The 21,983-nt window shown below is 39.0% G+C and overlaps 6 non-coding genes across 6 annotated transcripts; 3 read left to right on the top strand and 3 right to left on the bottom strand.

Moving 5' to 3' along the window:
• The first annotated feature begins 4,460 nt into the window (after positions 1-4,460).
• TRNAE-UUC (transfer RNA glutamic acid (anticodon UUC)) lies at positions 4,461-4,532 on the top strand. Its single transcript has one exon. It is a non-coding gene; the product is annotated as a tRNA-Glu (tRNA).
• Positions 4,533-7,187: 2,655 nt separating this feature from the next.
• On the top strand, positions 7,188-7,260 carry TRNAK-UUU (transfer RNA lysine (anticodon UUU)). Its single transcript has one exon. It is a non-coding gene; the product is annotated as a tRNA-Lys (tRNA).
• Positions 7,261-7,712: 452 nt separating this feature from the next.
• Positions 7,713-7,785, top strand: TRNAR-ACG (transfer RNA arginine (anticodon ACG)). The gene has a single exon. It is a non-coding gene; the product is annotated as a tRNA-Arg (tRNA).
• Positions 7,786-9,283: 1,498 nt separating this feature from the next.
• TRNAR-ACG (transfer RNA arginine (anticodon ACG)) lies at positions 9,284-9,356 on the bottom strand. Its single transcript has one exon. It is a non-coding gene; the product is annotated as a tRNA-Arg (tRNA).
• A 1,391-nt stretch (positions 9,357-10,747) lies between these two features.
• On the bottom strand, positions 10,748-10,820 carry TRNAK-UUU (transfer RNA lysine (anticodon UUU)). Its single transcript has one exon. It is a non-coding gene; the product is annotated as a tRNA-Lys (tRNA).
• A 5,766-nt stretch (positions 10,821-16,586) lies between these two features.
• TRNAE-UUC (transfer RNA glutamic acid (anticodon UUC)) lies at positions 16,587-16,658 on the bottom strand. Its single transcript has one exon. It is a non-coding gene; the product is annotated as a tRNA-Glu (tRNA).
• Positions 16,659-21,983: the final 5,325 nt, after the last annotated feature.

Raw genomic sequence — 21,983 nt, 5'->3', positions numbered from 1 at the left:
ACAATGTGGGAGTTGCGAAATTATAATTTATAATTTATCAGCAAATGTTTGATTTGTATAACTATTTTATGTACCTATATACCCGAGGTCACCTAAAAATTTCTCTGGCAAAAAGGGATCGCGAGTGGAAAAACTTTGAAAAAACCTGGGCAAAAGAAAGTATTCCAACTTCATCCCTATTTAAAGAAGAAGACTAGTGAGGGACCCACAGTCCTTAGTATGATACCATAAAACATTAAGGTTCTGAATCTCACTCTTTCTTTCCTATTCCTAAAAACTTTTCTTAATTTATCTCTTAGGAACTAAAAATAAAGGGATAGCGCTTTAGGAATTAAAATTTAAAAAACAAAATACAACAAAATAACTAAGTTTAAGGAGCTGAAATAACTCAGTTGGGAGAGTGTTAGACTGAAGATCGAAAGGTCCTTTGTCCAATCCCGGATTTCAGCATGTTTTTGGCACCGATTAAGGTCGCTGGCAACGCCAAAGTATTTGCAAATACGCTTTATTACCGTTCATTACGTTGAAATCTCTTTCAGGCACAATTTTAACACTACAACAACACAGTAAAAATAAACTCTGAAAGACAAAAGCCAGGAGAAATGCTCCCACTCTCCCCTACTTCTCTCCCTATTAAATTAAGATTTCATGTTCAGGAGTCACAAGGTTTCTAACTCAAGGATGCCAAACTTATCATGTGTGAACTTGTTCAGATAAATAAGTAAATAGTTATACTGATAGTTATATCTTAGATAATTATATATTTTAATAAAGTCATTTCCTGATTCGTGGCTGCCTTTGAAATTTGGTGTATTTTGTGTAAATGAAAACGTTATTCTGAGATCTATAAACTCATCAGATTGTGAAAAGGATCCATGACATAATTCGAATCTTTTAAAGTAATCTATCACAGACAAATTTGTCTGATTTTTAGCAATTAATATTGTATTTGTTTGCTTTGATGAATATGTTTACTTGGTCTTCAGAACAGACTTTTGGGTAACAAGTATATGGCGTATTTTCCTTGATTAATAGCTATTTGGAGAGGTGGAGGGAAGGAGAGAATGTTATGAAAGAAGAAATCTCAGGCTTTTTGTAAGTATCAAAGCTCTCTGTTACCTTTTTATATTTTTGCTTTGCTGTTTTAGGTTAATAAAATCGAAAAAAGTTATGCTTTATAAGTTTTAAAAGAGGGAGATTAAGTGGCCACAAGTCTGGGAGCTAGAGTTCACATAAGGATTTTCGGGTTGCCAGATGACAAGAAGGGATCAATGAATCACTAAGTGACCCAATTGACTCATCCAGCAGAAACGAAGATATGGAACCATCTTTCATTACTCAAGCAAACATGCTTATTACTAAATGAGTATATAATTCACTTGGAAAGATAGGGTAGAAATAAACTGGTCACATATCACCTTTGCTATTGTGGTTGTTCATTTTCACTCATGGTAGACTCTTCTTGACCCTCTGGAGTGGTTTGCCATTTCCTTCTCCAACTTTATACAGAATATATACATTATACAGAAGAGGAAACTGAAGAGAACAGGGTTAATCAACTTGCCCAGAGTCACATGTCTATTAAATATCTCAGGTCACATTTGAACTCAGATCACCTACCCTATTGCATGTACATATTTTATGATCCTTGAGGACATATTACTTCATATTTGTCTTTGAAACCTGAGAATTAAACAAAATTCATGAAACATAATAGATACTTAGTAAATCCTTGTTGATTGATTGGATATGGGGAGGAGTTTGGAATCCAGTGCACTTCCATAATCTAATATTTTATCAAGAAAAGGAAAATTCCTTGCTATTTCTGAAGTCTTGGGGGTTGCCTTCAAAAGAACCTTAAGTTCAAGAGTTGGGAAAATTGACTTTCAAGAGAAGGGAAGTTCTTGAGCCTCTTGGAAAGTAAAGAAAATTATCCATCTACCATCATCTTCATTCAATTAGAGAATAAATAAGATATCAAAGATATAACAGGAAATAATAGATTTGTTTCTTGTGCTGGGAAATTATAGTAGGTTTCTGGAGTGTGTAGTTCTGATTGAAAGTGGTGGCCTGTGCAGAATTTCAAAGTCCATTTCTTTTCTTGGGGTTGGAGGTCGGATACAAGCCATATGTTATTAAGTCTTATTAAAACTGTAAAGGACACTGAGGAGAGAAATATTTCACTAGAAAAAGAAAGTATTGCCCCTAGTAACCCCAAGTGGCGATCTCTTTTGAGAAGAATCCAATTGAAAGGTCATTAGGACTCTAGTGGAAAAGCAGGAATCACTAAGAGGATTGTTTTAAATGTATATAAACTGCCTTTTCTTTCTTTTTTATGCAATTCATCAGTTACTTTGGGGTGAAAGGAAGACTGTCCAATAACATATGTACATATACGTATGTGCTTATATCACATTCCAGAAACAGTACTCCTACCCAAAAGATAACAGTACAAAGAGTGGGACATATCTTGGCTGTAGTTCTTGTTGCAGGAGGCAGGGTTCCAAGAGAGAACTGGAAAAGCACACAAGGTATTGAGGAGCAAAGACAATAGCCTCTTATTTTAATTTAGAACCCCATACATAGAGGAAGTTTTATTCATGATACTTTTCTGAATTGAAATAAGCCAAGAATTCAACTGCATGAAACTTGCTATTACTTCCCGACTTGAGAAGATCACTGTATTTTTTTCCCTGTTACAGATTTTGGAGATGAGAGTGATTGATTACGCCACTTAATCCTTTTGAAGAGAGGAATATAGTGTTGTATATGTAGCATATAGTACTGCTTTACGGAGGCAGTCGTCAAAACCCCCCTTCTCATTCCAGCAGAAAAGAAAACCCTCTCTTGGGATATTTCAGACCCCAGATCACTAAGCAATCTGGTTTAGTCGACTATGCACCATAGACTTACCCTGCTCCAGGGTATAGCCTATTAGAGATGAAGATTCCCAAGATCCCTCCACCAAAACTTCTGCCCTTCCTGCCAATTCTATTCTACTCTGGCTAAGAGGAGATAGGAGGAGACGGATTTGAGACATTTATATGCAGCGAACTCTATCCCCTGAAAGAAGCTTGACTCTAAATCTGTCTTGTCCAGGAAGTGAAGCTATAAAACATGGAGTCTGAAAAGAGATTGGGGATTTATATAGTCTCTCCACAACATCGCTCCAAATAATTTCACGTAATTTTAAATATCCTTTAGATACTGAAGATGGAAGGAAAGAAAACAGACTCCATCTCACCTCGTGGAAAAAAAAAAAAAAAAAAAAAAAAGCAAGACATTCTCGTTTTCTCTAAGGGTCAGCTCCGAAGTCATGTCCTTTGGAAAACCTTTTTAGGGATCCTGCGAGTGGCTAAACACTGCTTCCTTTTTCAAATTATATTATATTTACTTATTACGACCTCCACTCTGTCCGCAACACCCTCCCTAGTAAAAAGTATGCTTCTAGATCTAGTTCTCGGTTCCTCCTAGCATGTAGCAGGAAAATGGGTGCCTAAAAAAATGCTTGTTGAGTTGAATTATCGAATTTCGTCCCGTCACCTACCCTGATGCCAGCTCACTCTGATCCTTAAACACCTGCCTGGACTCTGTCCGTTGACATCTATCCCAGTCCACTTTACGAGATGTTGAGGCTGATGAAGACTCTCAATCCTTGTTAGCCACTCTGGAAATTTCCCTTACCCTCCTTCTAAGCCCGCTCCCCGTTTAAATGGGTCCCACCAGGCTGGAGGAGACCATGCTACGCTTTTACTTTCTGCTCGGCTTTCTGCTCCGAGGGTCTGATTTCCTCCAGTGCTTCTCTCCAATCTTTTCCAAGAATTTCGAAGCCAAGGACGTCCTAGCAAAATATCAGGGCCGAATTGAGAGAGTGTTTACTTGACTCCCGGAGATGAGGGTACATCAGGAGTGTTTAAGAAACTCGAAGCCGCTCCCAAAATGTGTGCAGGCTGTTTTCAGAATGAATAGAGCACTTTGTGTTGCGTTTTCGTCCCTCTGCGGCCATCCCCAAGTGCTCTCTCTTCGAGGTCGTCGGAATAGTGAAATCCCTTCCGAAAGTCTCGGAAGCGCCAGCACCGACGGGAGTGTAGCAAAGGGGAGGGAGAGGTAAGAGACTTTAGCTGTTAGAGAAGGGGTTCTGTGATAGCTGTTTGCTGCAGATGTCTGGTTCTTGGACTCGTAGAAATGGTGTTTCCTTGACTGTGCTAGTGATTCTGTAAATCCCTGTTGCTTTCGGGCTAAAATTACAAATTTTTGGATTTTGTGATTTCCAAATTTTGTGATTTAAATACGGAGCATCCAACCTGTACAGTAGAACCTTAATTAATGTGTAATCAATGTGGATGGAAGGAAGGAGATACTTAGAAAAAAACCTTAATAAAACTTAATTTGTAAAATAAATAGAAAAAGAATTTTTTTTAAATGTACAACAGAAACGTTAGAAGGCACTGAAGCAAGTATCCCTGGTGGTCTAGTGGCTAGGATTCGGCGCTTTCACCGCCGCGGCCCGGGTTCGATTCCCGGTCAGGGAAGTTTCATTTTTGTACTTTCAGCCTAAATTGGTGGGCTTACCACAATTCTTACCTAACCTTTAATCAAAGAATGCAAGTTATCTCGGACAAACTAATGCCTGGAAAAGACCTTAGGTAGAAGAGATGAAGTATATCCGGCGTTATCTCCAATCATCTAGACCCATGACTTCCCACTAGAAGAAAACGTGAGGTTCATGACTTCTCACAACCCTGTTTTATTTATATCCAATTCCCTTGCAAATCAAAATACAACCCTCTTGATGCCTTTGACCTCCTTCTATAACCAAGGATAAACAACTTCAATAACAATCTAACCAAGACCCCATCTAAAACAAAATTTACTCCTTCACTCCAATTACGGATTTAGAATATCGCACATACTATCAAGCACGCCTAGTGTACCAGTTTATTTTGCTTAACTGAATCCCAACCTCCCTTAAAAAATAATAATAATTTTCCATAATAGATAACTCCCTAGATATGGAAGGAAGAAGAGACAAAAAACTGAATGTGATGAAAAGGGAAATGCAACATTACCTCTTTCCTTTCCTCTCCTTTTCCGCTCTCCTTTCCTCTCCTTTCTCTCCTTTCCTTTCCTCTCCTCTCCTCTCCTTTCCTTTTTTCCTTCTTGAAAGACGAAATTTCTCCTTGTGGATCCCTTGTTCCTAGCTTCTGCCGAGCACCTATCTATAGCATTCAAGTGAGGAAACTGCGACAGAAGGATGGGAAGATACCAAAGGAAAATAACAAAGATGCCATAAATAATAAATAGGAAAGTTATGTTTGCCGCATCTTTCCATTTATTTACCAGAAAGGAGGGGGAAAGCGCAAGATAGATCCTTCACAAAACAATTCGTGACCGAAAAAGAAAGAAAAAAAGAAGAAAGAAAGAAAGGAAGAAAGAAAGAAAAAAAGAAAGAAAGAAAGAAAGAAAGAAAGAAAGAAAGAAAGGAAAAGAAAGAAAGAAAGAAAGAAAGAAAGAAAGAAAGAAAGAGAAAGAAAAGAAAGAAAGAAAGAAAGAAAGAAAGAAAGAAAGAAAGAAAGAAAGAAAGGAAGGAAGAAAGAAAGAAAGAAAGGAAGGAAGAGAAGGAAGGAAGGAAGGAAGGAAGGAAGGAAGGAAGGAAGGAAGGAAGGAAGGAAGGAAGAAAGAAGAAAGGAAGGAAGAAAGAAAGAAAGAAGAAAGAAAGAAAGAAAGAAAGAAAGAAAGAAAGAGAAAGAAAGAAAAGAAAGAAAGAAAGAAAGAAAGAAAGAAAGAAAGAAAGAAAGAAAGAAAGAAGAAAGAAAGAAAGAAGAAAGAAAGAAAGAAAGAAAGAAAAGCAAAAAGCAAAGAGTTTCCATTTATTGTCATTCAAGGAAAGTGTCTTTAATAAAAATTAATCCAACTACAGTCCGTAGTCAAGAAAAGAATTTCAGGGACATTACAGTCCAGAGAAAAATTCGTAAACGATTTTCGACCTGGAGACTTTTCTGGGCTTGCTATCTACCACACCAGCAAATACTGGTAAAAAAGATCAACACCTCACTGAAACGTGAGGGGCTAAGAAGTCAGATTTGAAGTTTTCAAGAAAACCATTTCTAAACAGAGGAAAAAATTCCTCTGACCAAGAATCCAAAGGCAATTCTTCCACTGGAAGTTCGTGATTACTAGCCTAGAATGTTGTAACATTGTTGAATGTTTCCAGAATTAGTTGAAGAAATAGAGAATTCGATTTGCATGAGAATGGGCGTGCAATCCAGCAATCAGAAGCTTTTAAAATCAGAAACCATGTTACAATTTAGAAGAGAGAGAAGTTAAGGTATCAAATTTAAGTGGTATTTGTTTTGTTTTCTATTTTGCCAAATAGGGAAGGCGCGATAGAGGATGAAAGCTACAGGGGATGGTAACCCTAGCGAGGACTTCGGAAAGGTGTGTAAGCCCCAAAATTCTACTTCGATAGCCTTAGAAATTGCCAGACACAGCCAGAACGAATGCAGCAACAGTCCTTTCTCTGTCTCGAAGAAAATCTTAGGAGGGAAAGCTGGAAGGGACGGTCTAGTCCAAACTGCAGTTTTTTGTAGCTGCGATCCGTGACGCCGCGGCTATCAAGTTTATCGAATATCGCGTTACCTCCTCTTCTCCTAAGGAGCTTTCCGCTGCGCTTCTTTCTCGCACCCTGAGTTTTCCTATTTCAGCCCCTCGTCGTCCCCGCTTTCTGTCTCCCTACAAGTCGAGTCTGCGGCTCCCCCAGGGCTAAACCCGGGCGTGAGGAGCACAGTACCAGGCGCTGGGCAAGGCGAAGACTTGAGAACTTTTGCAATTGCATAGGCAGTCCTCCCTTAAACTAAGAGCGCGGAGCCCCAGGAAATCTCAGTTGATGATGGCGCCCAGAGGAGAAAGCGAGGCGCAAGCGGCTCGGTGTCCTTGACATTTCTGGCGGTGGAACCCCGGCCTGTGGCCTGCCATAGACCCCTTCACGTTTTCGTCCGAAAAGGGCAGCCCGTTGTCCCGAAGGCGAGAACTGTGCTTGTTCGCCAGTAACCTAGAGCAAGTCCCAGACTGAAAGTGATGGCAGGTGAGCAAGCTTCTCTCTTTTCTCTTCATTTGTAAAGAAAGACAAGGAGAAACTCACTTTGCTACTTTGCTTGTGAGATGGTCAGAATGAGCCCCCTACGTGGGCCCGGATAGCTCAGTCGGTAGAGCATCAGACTTTTAATCTGAGGGTCCAGGGTTCAAGTCCCTGTTCGGGCGAACTACCACATCACTCTTTTTCCCCTCATCAAATTTAAGGGCAGGAAAGACTCCCTTTTGCCCCCGACAACCCCTTCTGTCCTACGAGCAGCCTTCTCTTTGCATAGTGTAACTACGTGCAAAACTGACTGTGAAAGGTCCGACAATGGACCTTTCCGGGTCCGGGAATGGAATTTCACTGTTGTTACCCACCGCCACCCCCATTGCCCCGGCTGCTTTGAAAAGAAGAAAAGGGACCATCTCATCAAGGGTGTAGACGGAGTCCCAACAAGAGAAATGGTCCTAGATATACAAGAGAGCAAAGCAGGTTCTTAGGGCATTCCTCTAACAACCAGATTTAATAATGAGGCGCGGGTGGCTGGGAAGAAATGCTCCAGGGCACCATAAAATTACTTCCAAGGGAACTCGGTTCAACTTCATTAAGTTTACCGGACAGAGCTGCCTTCAGCTCCGGGCCAGTGGCGCAACGGATAACGCGTCTGACTACGGATCAGAAGATTCTAGGTTCGAATCCTGGCTGGCTCGGCTTCGCTTTTCCTAAAAATCTTTCTCAAGGATTGCAAAGGTTCTTCTCCACGTGTTCTGTAGTTACAATGGAGTCCGAATTGAGGCCTTCCTTTGGCAAAAATGCACAAGTTCATTATCACTTTAGTCTCCGATTCATTTTACAGACAAGGAATTAAGGCAAACAAGTATTAATACTGTCAAGTGAATTAAACTTTGTTTTACTTGTTTGAGATCAGACTTGAATTCACCAAGAGTGACTCCTAAATCAAGCTCACTATCTTCTGCGCCACAAAAATTAAAGTTACCCAAGACAATATTTTCTATAGTCAAAAGGAATTCCAAACAGGAATTGACTTGTGGGGGCAAATGGACATTTTTGTTTTCAAATTTGTTTTTATTCTGAACTTAATAAATAACGAATTAAATGGGCATTACCGGGTACATAGAAACTGCAATTCTATTTGTTGAGAGCTGAAAAAGGAAAAGAAAGTAAAGAGGATAAGGAAAAGCATGAGGAGGAGGACGAGGAGGAGGACGAGGAGGAGGACGAGGAGGAGGAGGAGGAGGAGGACGAGGAGGAGGAGGAGGAGGAGGAGGAGGAGGAGGACGAGGAGGAGGAGGAGGAGGAGGAGGAGGAGGAGGAGGAGGAGGAGGAGGAGGTTAAACGTCCGTATGGTCCCGGAAATATTAAAGAAGCAGAGTTTTATTGTAATGGGGAACTGTGAATGTTTCCAGAAGTTTAAGAATCCACTCACTGGACATGCACTTGGAAAAATTAGAATATTGGAAATGTTCTGTAAGTTTCTACATGTCAATAATTCTTCCACAGGAACTGATTGCAATGCTCAACTACGCCCCATTGTACTCCTTCATTGAATCTTTTATCAAAAAGTTTTCATCGAAGACTTGCCCAAAGCGCTGGAAGTCTTTTCCTTTTAAAATTCAGTTCAATCCCACGATCATTTTATATGCTGTCTACTATACAACAGATGTTTAGAGATTATCTTGAAATTATCTTGAAATATATTAAGGATATTAATGTACTTACATTTATATATTTTATATTTACATTTATACATATATATTATAGTATTTTTGAGTCTTGCATCCAAAGCAACTCTGGAAGACCATCTACTAAAGGAAAGAAGTGATTTGCATATTAATATAAAACAGTTTGCAAACCTTAAGGGAACGAAATCCAAGATTTTAAAATTCCCTTATCCTATAAATGTGAATGGCAAGATTCAGAAAGATTAAGATGGGATTTGGTCCAGAAATCCTAGTCTATGAATTTTGTGCTTCTGAAAGGTAATTCTCGGTTCTTGCTAGTAATAATGTCCATGATGCATCTTTTACAGTGAACTTAAGGAACATACCCGTAATTTTAAGTTCACTCTAACCTCGTTCTTTATCTGATTTATGAAACGACTATTAACTTGTTTTCTTGGCTCAACCATTTTTGTAACACAATAGGATTTCGAAAGTCCTACAGACTAATTTTTAGGAAAAGCGAAACCGAGCCAGCCAGGATTCGAACCTAGAATCTTCTGATCCGTAGTCAGACGCGTTATCCGTTGCGCCACTGGCCCGGAGCTGAAGGCAGCTCTGTCCAGTAAACTTAATGAAGTTGAACCAAGTTCCCTTGGAAGTAATTTTATGGTGCCCTGGAGCATTTCTTCCCAGCCATCCGCGCCTCATTATTAAATCTGGTTGTTAGAGGAACGCCCTAAGAACCTGCTTTGCTCTCTTGTATATCTAGGACCATTTCTCTTGTTGGGACTCCGTCTACACCCTTGATGAGATGGTCCCTTTTCTTCTTTTCAAAGCAGCCGGGGCAATGGGGGTGGCGGTGGGTAACAACAATGAAATTCCATTCCCGGACCCGGAAAGGTCCATTGTCGGACCTTTCACAGTCAGTTTTGCACGTAGTTACACAGTGCAAAGAGAAGGCTGCTCGCAGGACTGAAGGGGCTGTCGGGGGCAAAGGGAGTCTTTCCTGCCCTTAGATTTTTTTTTTTTTATTAATTTTATAATTATATTTTTTTGACAGTACATTGCATGGGTAATTTTTTACAACATTATCTCTTGTACTCACTTCTGTTCCGAATTTTCCCCTCCTTCCCTCCATCCCCTCCCGTAAATAGCAGGCATTTAACCATACATGTTAAATGCGTTATAGTATATCCTAGATACAATATATGAGTGCAGAACCGAATTTCTTGTTGCACAGGAAGAATTGGATTCAGAAGGTAAAAATAACCTGGGAAGAAAGACAAAAAATGCAAACAATTTACACTCATTTCCCAGCGTCCCTTCTTTGGGTGTAGCTGTTTCTGTCCATCATTGATCAATTGGATGTGAGTTAGATCTTCTCTTTGTTGAAGATATCCATTTCCATCAGAATACATCTTCATACAGTTTTGTTGTTGAAGTGTACAATGATCTCCTGGTTCTGCTCATTTTCACTCAGCATCAGTTCATGTAAGTCTCTCCAGACCTTTCTGAAATCATCCTGCTGGTTATTTCTTATAGAACAATAATATTCCATAATATTCATATACCACAATTTATTCAGCCATTCTCCAGTTGATGGGCATCCACTCAGTTTCCAGTTTCTGGCCACTGCAAAAAGAGCTGCCACAAACATTTTGGCACATACAGGTCCCTTTCCCTTCTTTAGTATTTCTTTGGGATTTAAGCCCAGTAGTAGCACTGCTGGGTCAAAGGGTATGCACAGTTTGATAACTTTTTGAGCATAATTCCAGATTGCTCTCCAGAACTCAAACAACAATGTATCAGTGTCCCAGTTTTCCCACATCCTCTCCAACATTCATCATTATCTTTTCCTGTCATTTTAGCCAATCTGACAGGTGTGTAGTGGTATCTCAGAGTTGTCTTAATTTGCATTTCTCTGATCTATAGTGATTTCTTGCCCTTAGATTTGAGGCGAGGAAAAGAGAAAAAGAGTGATGTGGTAGTTCGCCCGAACAGGGACTTGAACCCTGGACCCTCAGATTAAAAGTCTGATGCTCTACCGACTGAGCTATCCGGGCCCACGTAGGGGGCTCATTCTGACCATCTCACAAGCAAAGTAGCAAAGTGAGTTTCTCCTTGTCTTTCTTTACAAATGAAGAGAAAAGAGAGAAGCTTGCTCACCTGCCATCACTTTCAGTCTGGGACTTGCTCTAGGTTACTGGCGAACAAGCACAGTTCTCGCCTTCGGGACAACGGGCTGCCCTTTTCGGACGAAAACGTGAAGGGGTCTATGGCAGGCCACAGGCCGGGGTTCCACCGCCAGAAATGTCAAGGACACCGAGCCGCTTGCGCCTCGCTTTCTCCTCTGGGCGCCGTCATCAACTGAGATTTCCTGGGGCTCCGCGCTCTTAGTTTAAGGGAGGACTGCCTATGCAATTGCAAAAGTTCTCAAGTCTTCGCCTTGCCCAGCGCCTGGTACTGTGCTCCTCACGCCCGGGTTTAGCCCTGGGGGAGCCGCAGACTCGACTTGTAGGGAGACAGAAAGCGGGGACGACGAGGGGCTGAAATAGGAAAACTCAGGGTGCGAGAAAGAAGCGCAGCGGAAAGCTCCTTAGGAGAAGAGGAGGTAACGCGATATTCGATAAACTTGATAGCCGCGGCGTCACGGATCGCAGCTACAAAAAACTGCAGTTTGGACTAGACCGTCCCTTCCAGCTTTCCCTCCTAAGATTTTCTTCGAGACAGAGAGAGGATTGTTGCTGCATTCGTTCTGGCTGTGTCTGGCAATTTCTAAGGCTATCGAAGTAGAATTTTGGGGCTTACACACCTTTCCGAAACCCTGGCTAGGGTTCTCATCCCCTGTAGTTCTCAACCTCTATCCGCCTTCCCTACTTAGCAAAAACAAACGAACGAATACTGTATTCCACCTGTATTTGGTGCTTTCGCTTCTCTTCTTGTTCTCTTCTAAAGTTTGTAATTTGGCTTCTGTTCACATCTTTCCCTTGAAATGACATTTTCTAATATAAATGATGATTTTTCTCATACTCTCAATCTTCTTGGGTTTTCAGCATTTTTTGACAATGTCACTCCCCTCTCTCTGTCTGAATTTTCATTTCTGTCTCTTAGTTGTCTTACCTTCCTGTTTCCTCCCTGATTTGTTATTCAAGTATTTCTCACGACTAACGTACCAACCTTCTGGTTCTTTTCTGAACCCTCTTCTCTTTCTTCACTCTCTGAGTTCCAAGACTCATCAATTTGCATGGATCTAATTACGATTCGTATGCTCTGGACTGATCAATCTATCCCTACTGTTTTTTCAGGGGTGGTTGGATCACGTAACCTGAATGAACTATTAACAGAAGTTACTAACTGGATAGATATTCTTTGGAGTCTCAAATTTAGCTTATCCAACATAGAACTCAGTCTCTTTTTCACCCAAATCTATCCTTCTTCGAAACTTTCTCTTTCTCGCTGAGAGCACCAAAGTATCATTCTCCAGTTCTCACTCAAACTCATCCCATATAGTCAATCAATTGCAAAACCTTATTCTTTCGATCTCTCAGATTAACTTCTTTAGTTCTAAATAGCTATCTCCCCTATCTATCTCTTTGTGACTGATCTACCCCATTAGCTTTCTCAGTGGCCTTCCTCCTTCAAATCTCTCCCTGTTTTAATCCATCTTCTACAGTCATCAAAGTGATTTTTTTCCCCCTAAATCCTAGATCTGATCATATCATTACCTTTTATCATCTCCCTAATCAATAAACTATAATAGTTCCTTATTACATTTATGATCTTCTGGGCGCTTGAAACTGTTCGCACAATAGCTCCTCTCTTTAAAATAATTAACTAATTAATTAATTTAAAATACATATTACTTTAAGAATCATGTTAGGAGAGAAAAATCAGAACAAAAGGAAAATACCATGGGGGGGGGGGGGAAAGGAGTGAACATAACATGTGTTGATTTACATTTAATCTCCATAGTTTTTTTTTTTTTTTTTTTTTTTTTTTCTGGATACAAATGGCATTTTCTATCCAAAGTCTATTGGGATTGCCTTGGGTCACTGAACCACTGAGAAGAACCAAGTCTTTCATAATTAATCATTTTTAATAGAACAATAATATTCCATCACCTTAATATATCACAACTTATTCAGCCATACTCCAATTCATGGGCATTTATTCATTTTACAATTCTTTGCTACCACAAAAAGAGCCGTTACAAACGTTTTTGCACATTGTAGGTCTTTTGTGATTTCCTTGGGATATAGAACCAGGAATGATACTGCTGGGTCAAAGAATATGCACAGTTTTATAGCCCTTTGGGCATAGTTCCAAATTGCTCTCCAGAACGGTTGGATTAGTTCACAACTCCACCAACAACGCATTAGTGTCCTAGTTTTCCCATATCCCCTCCAACATTTATTATTATCTTTTCCTGTTATTTAAGTCAGTATGAGAGATATGAGATGGTACCTGAGAGTTGTTTTAATTTGAATTTTTCTATTCAATAGTGACTTAGAGCATTTTTAAAAATATGACTGTCGATGGCTTTAATTTCATCATCTGAAAATTATTTGTTCATATCCTTTGAGCATTTATTAATTGGGGAATGACCTGTATTCTTTTAAATGTGACACAGTTCATTATATATTTTAGAAATAAGACCTTTATCAGAAACATTAGTTATATTAAAAAAAAAAAATTCCCCAGCTTTGCACTTTTCTTTTAATCTTGTTTCTGTTGTTTTTATTTGTGCAAAAACTTTTAAATTTAATGTAATCGAAGTTGTCCATTTTGTACTTTGCAATGTTCTCTAGTTCTTCTTTAGTCATAAATTCCTCCCTCCTCCAAAAATCTAATAAGTAAATTATCCCTTAATCTCCTAATTTGCTTAAGATATCACCTTTTATGCCCAAAACATATGCACATTTTGACCTTATTTTAGTATAGAGTGTGAGATGTAGATATATGCCAAGTTTTCCAGTTTTCCCAACAATTTTTTTTCAAATAATGAGTTCTTATGCCAGAAACTGAAGTTTGGGGTTTTATTAAATACTAAATTACTATAGTTATTGATTATTGCCTCATGTATATCTAATCTATTCCACTGATCCACGACTCTATTTCTTAGCCAGTACCAAATGGTTTTAATGATTGCTGCTTTATAATATAGTTTTAGGTCTGGTACTGCTAAGTCACCATCTTTTGTATTTTTTTTAATTAATTCCCTTGATATTCTTAATCTTTTGTTCTTCCAGATGGATTTTGTTATTATTTTTTCCTAGTTCTTAAAAAAAAAAAAAAATGGCAGTTTGGTTGCTCTTCTCCAGCGTATTCCATGTTCTTCTCTATCATGTCTATGCCCTGGTTTTTTCCCCTATGTTTAGAGTCTTCACCCACTCTTCTTCCACTTGCTGAAATCACTGCTTTTCTTCAAGACTCATTTCAAATGTTACCTTGTATATGAGGTCTTTCCTTGTCTCTCATCAGTGTCCAGAGCCCAATTTTCAGTGGTTTCTCCTTTGTAGTTACTTTGCAGTGGACTTGTCTAAATCTTTCATACATATACATATATATAGATTGCCTCTTTTAGTCATATATATGCATATACATATACATATGTATATGTATATATATGACTAAAAGAGGCAATCTATGTATAGATTTAGATATGGATATGGATATAGATATAGATTGCCTCCTTTAGTGTTAGGATTACTAAGTGAGAACTGAGGTTGTCTGCTCAGTTCTCACTTAGTAATCCTAACACTTTAGAATGTAAACTCTTTTTATCTTTGAATTTAGCACAGTGTCTGATACTTTATTACACAGGTAAATCAAAAAGTCAACCTGGGTCCTCTGAAATTTAACAGCTGAAAACTGTCACTATAATTTTTCCCTCCCTATGCCTATGTGCATTATTTTAAGCATTTAAAAACCTTAATTTGAGAAGGAGGTCTAGACTTCCACAGGTTCCCAAAACAATCTGTAACAGGAAGAAAAAAAAAAGTTTGAATCCCTGACTTTAAAATATTTTGATTGCTGATTTGCCCTCCCACTCCTATACAAACCCTGAGTTTTCTATCATACAAACGAATCCTAGAAACAATCCCAACAACAGCATTCTAGGATGGTAATGAAGAACTTCCATGGGAAAAATAGCATTTGGGATTCCTAGTTAGAGGCATTTTTTTTTTCTCTGTCATTATCCTCTACCTTTAGGGTCCACCTACTTGAAGACTTCACATTTAGCCTCCCAACCCAAGGAAATGCAGGTTTCCTTGGAAACTGACCTTATTTTGTTCCAACATTTACTGGTGATATAGATCTCTAACCACCCAAAGTATCCTTCTCCGAAATCATTTACACATTTGTCTGTGGACTGAAATGTCTCAATCCTCCCTGAAATGCTTTTCTTGAATAAAGACTCCAGTCTGTTCTATTTTCCCTTATCTCTTAAAGACACTTCCCTTGGATGACAGTAAATGATAGTTCTGTTTTTCGCTATGGTTTTGTGAAGAATCCACTTTGTGCTTCTCTCCCCTTCCCCATTTTTTGGCAAATAAATGGGAAGATCAGGTAAAGTATGCTCTCCTGTGGCATCTTGGTTTTCTCCCCTGCTATCTTCCCATCCTTCCTTCCCAGTTTCCTTGGATGCTGTGAGCATTATGGAAGATGCTAAGAGGAATGAGGGATCCGGAGGTAGGGGAGGGGAAAATTCCTTCATTCTTGGAAGGAAAAAAAGAGGAGGAGGGAAAATAAGAAAAAATAATCCTTATCGTTCGTTCTTTATCCACCCTCAATCTGCCTTTGCTGCATTCATTTTCCAATATAATCTTCTTTTTTCCCCTACCAACAGAGTTAAGTATTGTGAGAAAATTTTTATTAAAGCTTTCTAATTTTCCAAACATATGCATGGAAAATTTTTCAATATTAGCCCTGCAAAACCTTGTGTTATAATCCCTCCCCTTTTTCCCCACTCCCTCCCCTAGATGGCAAGTAATCCAAAATATGTTAAACATGACAAAACAATGTTAAATCCAATATATCCATACATATTTATGCAATTATCTTGCTGCACAAGAAAAATCAAAGAAAAAAGAAAAATGAGAAAAAAATTGCAAGCAAACAACAAAAAGAGTGGAAAATGCTATGTTGTGATTTACATTCAGTTAGTTCCCCTAGTCCTCTCTCTGGCTGTAGATGACTTTCTTCACCACAAGATCACTGGAACTGGCCAGGATCATTTCATTGTTGAAAAGTGCCACGTCCAACATTGTATAATCTTGTTGCCGTGTTACAATGATCAATGATCTCCTGGTTCTGTTCACTTCACTTAGCATCAGTTCCTGTAAGTTTCGCCAGGTCTCTCTGAAATCATCCTGCTGATTGTTTCTCATAGAACAATAATATTCCATAACATTTATATACCATAATTTATTCAGTCATTCTCCAACTGATGGGCATCCAATTTCCAGTTTCTAGTCACTACAAAAAGGGCTGCCACAAACATTTTTGCTTATGTGGGGCCTATTCCCTCCTTTAAGATCTCTTTGGGATGTAAGCCCAGTAGAAACACTGCTGGATTAAAGGGATATAGTTTTGGGTTTAGTTCCATCCAAATTGCTCTCCAGGATGGTTCGATCACTTGAGAGAAAATTTTAAGGGGGATGGAAAATCAATTAGTAAATTACGTGTGTTTGACAATATGTATAAGAATCTCAATACATAATTAGGGTGAAATATTACGTTTTGTTTTAGGTCGGGGTATTAGTTTAGGGGATTTAATGCCCTGAGGTCAATATTTAATGAAAAGAGTTGAAAAATACAAAAGCACATTCCCTGACCGGGAATCGAACCCGGGCCGCGGCGGTGAAAGCGCCGAATCCTAGCCACTAGACCACCAGGGAGAGCTGCGAGAGTGATTCCCAACCTTTCTATTGTACGTAATTTAAAAAAAAAAAATGTTCTTTTTAATTTTTCTCAAAGAGTAAGTTCTTTCTCTTAAGTCTTTTCAGATATATCCTTTCTTCCATCCATTCATCTAGCTAGACAAACACTCCTCAATTAAAACTATATTATATAGGTTAGATGCTCCCCATTTAAATCACAAACTCAAACAATCCTTGTCCTCCAAGAACTGGAATTTTAGCCCGGAACAACAGGGACTTACAGAATCACAAGCACAGGCAAGAAAATACCATTTCCACTCGCCCAAGGACCAGACACCTACAGTCAACAGAATCACAGAAACCCTTCCCTAACAGCTAAAGTCTCTCCCTCTCTCTTCCCTTCCCAACACTTCCCGTAGGACTTGGTGCTTCTAAGGTTCTTAGAAGGGACTTAACCATTCCGAAAACCCCGAAGAAAGAGCTCTTGGGGATGGCCGCAAAGGGACAAAAACGCAACAATGTGCTCTAATCACACTGGAAATTGAGCCTGCACATAGCTTGGGAGCGGCTTCAGGCTCCTTATGCAAACAAGATGTACCGGCATCTACTGCAGCCGAGTGAACACTCACTAACTCAGTCTCGCTAGGAAGCCCTACAGCAGTTTAGGTTCCGGAATTCTTGAAAGAAGAGATTGGAGAAAAGCAAGAGGAAATCAGATCCGCCGAGCAGAAAGCTTCGAAGTGGAGGCGTAGCACAGTCAGTCTCCTGCTGCCTGTTTGGTGGGACCCATTCGAAGGTGTACAGGGAAAGCTTCAGATGGCTGACTGGGATTAAAAGATTCTTCCTCAAACCCAAACCTCGTAGAGTGGACTAGGGTAGATGACAACGGAGATGGTCCAGGAAAGTGTTTAAGGACCAGAGCCTGCTGACACCGGTAAGGGATGAGGGATCAGATTCGATAATTCGACTCAACAAGCATTTCATTAGGCACAGATTTCATGCTACTTGCTAGGAGACACTGAGTTTTCAAGGGCTTTCAATTAAAAAGTGTTTCAGCTGATAAGAGGGATGGAGTTGCAATGCTGAACCAACCAAGTTTTAGGATAGAGCAGCTTTAACCACTGGTAGGATCCAAAAAATCTTCGGAGAGGATCCTTAAAGAAAGCAAGAAGAAAAACGAGTTGAAAGGGAGGCTGTTCTTTGTCTCCCGGACCTAAGGAAAATTTAGAATTAAATGGATTATCTGGAATGCTGTTAGAACAGTGCATCAATCCTCAACTTCCCTCAAGGCTACATGGTATTTCAGTTTCACCACCGAGACAAGATATAGAGGCAAGTTTCTTTAAGCAGACAAATTTCTGTATGTATACAGAACTGCACACATAAATACACATATCAAGTGGGGAATGGCCAAATAAGTTATGGTATATGAATAAAATGGAATATTATTATTCTGTATGAAACGATCAGCAGGATGATTTCAGAAAAGCCTGGAGAGACTTAAATGAACTGCTGCTAAGTGAAGCGAGTAGAACCAAGAGAACATTGTACACAATAACAAGATTATGTGATGATCAATTCTGATAGACTTGGCTCTTTTCAATGATGAGGTGATTCAGGCCAGTTCCAAGATATGTAATGGAGAGAGCCATCTGCATCCAGAAAGAGGACTATGGGAACTGATTACAGATTGCAACATAGTATTTTTCACCTTTTTGGTTATTTGTTCGCTTTTTTTTTTCCCTCTAATTTTCCCCGTTTTCTTCTGATTTTTCCTGTGCAGCACAATAGATGTGGAAATATATATAGAAGTGAATACGTTTAACCTGTATTGGATTGCTTGCTGTCTAGGCAAGGGAGGGAGAAAAATGTGGAACATAAGGTTTTGCGAGGATGAATGCTAAAAATTACCATTGCATGCATCTTGAAAATAAAAAAGCTTTTAACTATATATAGTCTCTTTCGGCTTGCTTCCAGGAAGTGCAAAGGCACAACAAAAGAGAAACAGAAGCTGCTGTTAATGTACAGGAGTCTTGGAAATCTTGGAGATTAGAGAGGAGAAAAAGTCTATGCGGAGAGAGAGGCACCTTAATGGCAATTAGAGACAGAAGGGGATATTTCGTAATCTGGGGTCCGGAGCTTCGGACTTGATGGGAGGGGAAATTGTGTTATATCGACTACTAAATATTACCGCCTTGAAAAAAATTAGCTGAACTCCCAGAGAAGGAACACTGGGAAATGAGTGGAAACTGTTAGCATTTTTTGTTTTTCTCCCCAGGTTATTTTTACCTTCCGAATCCAATTCTTCCTTTGCAACAACAACAACAACAACAACAACAACAACAACAACAACAACAACAACAACAAAATTTGGTTCTGCACATATATATTGTACCTAGGATATATACTATAACATATTTAATATATATGGGAATGCCTGCCATCTAGGGGAGGGGGTGGAGGGAAGGAGGGGAAAAATTCGAAACAGAAGGGAGTACAAGGAATAATGTTGTAAAAAATTACCTATTCATATGTACTGTCAAAAAATGTTATAATTATAAAATTAATTTTTAAAAAATGAGCTGAATGGTCATTGTTCTTACGCCTAACTCCTACAACTCAGTCAAAAGCACAGTGCTCTTTTCAAGCCAGGTAGAAAAGAGACAAGTTTACTGCAATTCAGCAAAACATCAGGGATACTCCTTCCCCAGTGTAATGTAAAGTAAGGGGTAATTGTCTTTATTTTTTAGTCCCTTGTGTTCTTTCCCAATTTCTTCTTTTTTATAGAAGCTTCTTATTTTCAAAACATATGCAAGAATAATTTTTCAACATTGACCCTTGTCTTCTTGAAGGCAAATCTTCTTTGCCTCCCGTAATTCAAGATTGTCCCACAAGCAGAGGAAGGAGTGTCAAGAAATATCTTATTCTGGGACAGCTAGCGACAGTAGACAGAGCACCAACCCTGAAGTCACTCGGACCTGAGTTCAAATCCAAGTTCAGACACTTAACACTTTCTAGCCGTGTAACCCTGGGCAAGTCACTTAACCCCAATTGCCTCAGCAAAAAGAAAAAAGAAAAAGAAAAAAAAAATCTCAATCTATAGCACCATACTTTGGATTGGCATATTTCTTCTAAAAGATAACATTTTGAGCCTCCATCACAGTCTGATGGCTCCAATCTGATACATTCACTAGGTCTAATCTCTAAAACTAGTCAAAGAGATCACTATTTTTGGTGGGTTAAAAAATGGGGGGGGCGGGGTTTACTTTTTAATATTGGCAACCAGAGTTTATTCTGGAAAATCTCTGAATATAGTTTATATATAGTTCTTTTCTAGTTTTCCATTAAACTTGCACAATAGGTACCCCAGCTTCATTCACTCAAAATAATGCACACATTGCTTACATTTCCATCTTAGAAATTATAGATAATACAAATATGCTGAGGACCATGTAAACAATGAATAGAACTTGCAAAAGACTCATTATCATTACACACAAATCTCCCTTAGTGCATTTTATTTTTACACTAAGGCCCTGAAGTCCTTTCAGTTCAGTGTAACCTCCTGGTCTGGAGTTCTGAAGTTCCCTTAGAGGAGAGCTCAGTTGGAAATACACTTGAGGTCACTAGGCTCCTCTGGATTTTATTCAATAGTGGAGTGATTTAGTACTCTTTGTAGAAATCACTTCAGCAAACCATTTAATATGACTTGAGTGGGGGGAGAGGGGGAGAATTGAAATGAGAGACCAATTAGAGATTATTGTAATAGCCAGGTGAAAAGTAACAAGGTCTTGAGAGGCCACATGAATAGAGAAATGCTGTAGAAGCAGAAATTTGTTAGATATATGGGATTAGAGAGTGTGAAGAATGGGGATTGATTCTGAATTTGCAAACCTGTGTAGTTGAAAGGATGGTAGTGCCCTTGGCCAAAATATTAATATTTCGAGGAAAAAATGTGGGGATGGAGTTAGAGGGAAGAGGAATGTTAGGTTCTGTTTTGGACATATTGAATTTGTGATACCTAAGGGACATTTCAATTGGAAATATCCATGAAACAATTGATGAAGTGGGACAGGAGAATGGGAAAGACTGAGACTGGAGAAATACACACACACACAGATATATAGACATAGATATAGATATATGTCTACAAAGAGGTGATATTTGAACCAATGTTAATTGATGAAGTCCTCAAGAAAAAGAGTAGAGAAAAGAGAGAATAAAACCACATACAGTTTTTTGGTGTTAGAGGGCATAATAGGAAGGATTACCCAGCAAAGGTTACTGGAAATGGTTAATGGTCATTGTTGTTTGGGGATATAGATCTTCATCCCCTTCTGATTACAGTATAAGGAAAATAAACTAGGTCAGTTAGAGGATCTCCAACAAATCCTCGGTATGGGAGAGTTTTAATAAATACTATTCCCCAAAAGAAGAAATCTAAACAAATCATGGAATTGAGTGCAGGAGAGTTTGTATATACCCTGTGAAAGTTGCAAAAAAGAATTGAAGATTTCTCTAAGGAATAAAATCTTTCTTCCTGTTCTTAGACAAACTGTTTGAGAAAGGCAACTTCATTTGTTGCCTCCCCTTTCCCTTCTCAATTTCCTGAACTCTTTTCCACATAGCTTCTGACCACATTACTCACTGAAACTGCAGTTTCCAAAGTCACCAATGATTCCTTAATTATCCAGTGTAACCACCATTTTTCAAACTGCCCCAATCAATACACTCTTATAGCCTCCTATTGCTTCTAGGATCAAATAAAAAACCATCTCTATTTGGACATTTGAAACTTTTCACAACCTGTCTTCTTTTTCCCTTTCTATCTACTTAGACATTGTTAATTTCCTTCAAGATTCATTTCAGGTGCCACCTTTTCCATAAGATTCTTCCTTAAATCATCACAGTTACCAGGGTCTTTCCCTCCTAGGTTTCCTTGATTTGACGTTTATGTTTTACATTTCTAGTTTCTAATGCTAATAATGTAAAATAAATCTTAAGATGTGTTCACACTAAGGGGGGGGGAGAGCCTACTACTGCCAAGTATTTACTAGCACATTCCTATAATATGTTGTCTCTCCTTAAGAATGTAAATTCCCTAAATGTAAACTGTGTGCACTACTGTCTTTCTACCCAGGTTACTTATACCTTCAGAATCCAATTCTTACTATGCAACAAGAAAATTGGATTTACACACATATATATTGTATCTAGGTTATTCTATAACACATTTAATATGTATGGGATTGCCTATCATCTAGGGGAGGGAGTAGAGAGGAGAAAGGGAAATTTTTGAAAAAATGAATACAAGGGATAATGTTGTAAAAAAAAAAAATTACT

The sequence above is a fragment of the Sminthopsis crassicaudata genome, chromosome 1 (genome assembly GCF_048593235.1).
Source record: "Sminthopsis crassicaudata isolate SCR6 chromosome 1, ASM4859323v1, whole genome shotgun sequence".
Lineage (NCBI taxonomy): Eukaryota > Metazoa > Chordata > Mammalia > Dasyuromorphia > Dasyuridae > Sminthopsis > Sminthopsis crassicaudata.
Note: the sequence above shows the minus strand (reverse complement) of the source record. Positions and strands in the feature narration are given on the sequence as shown.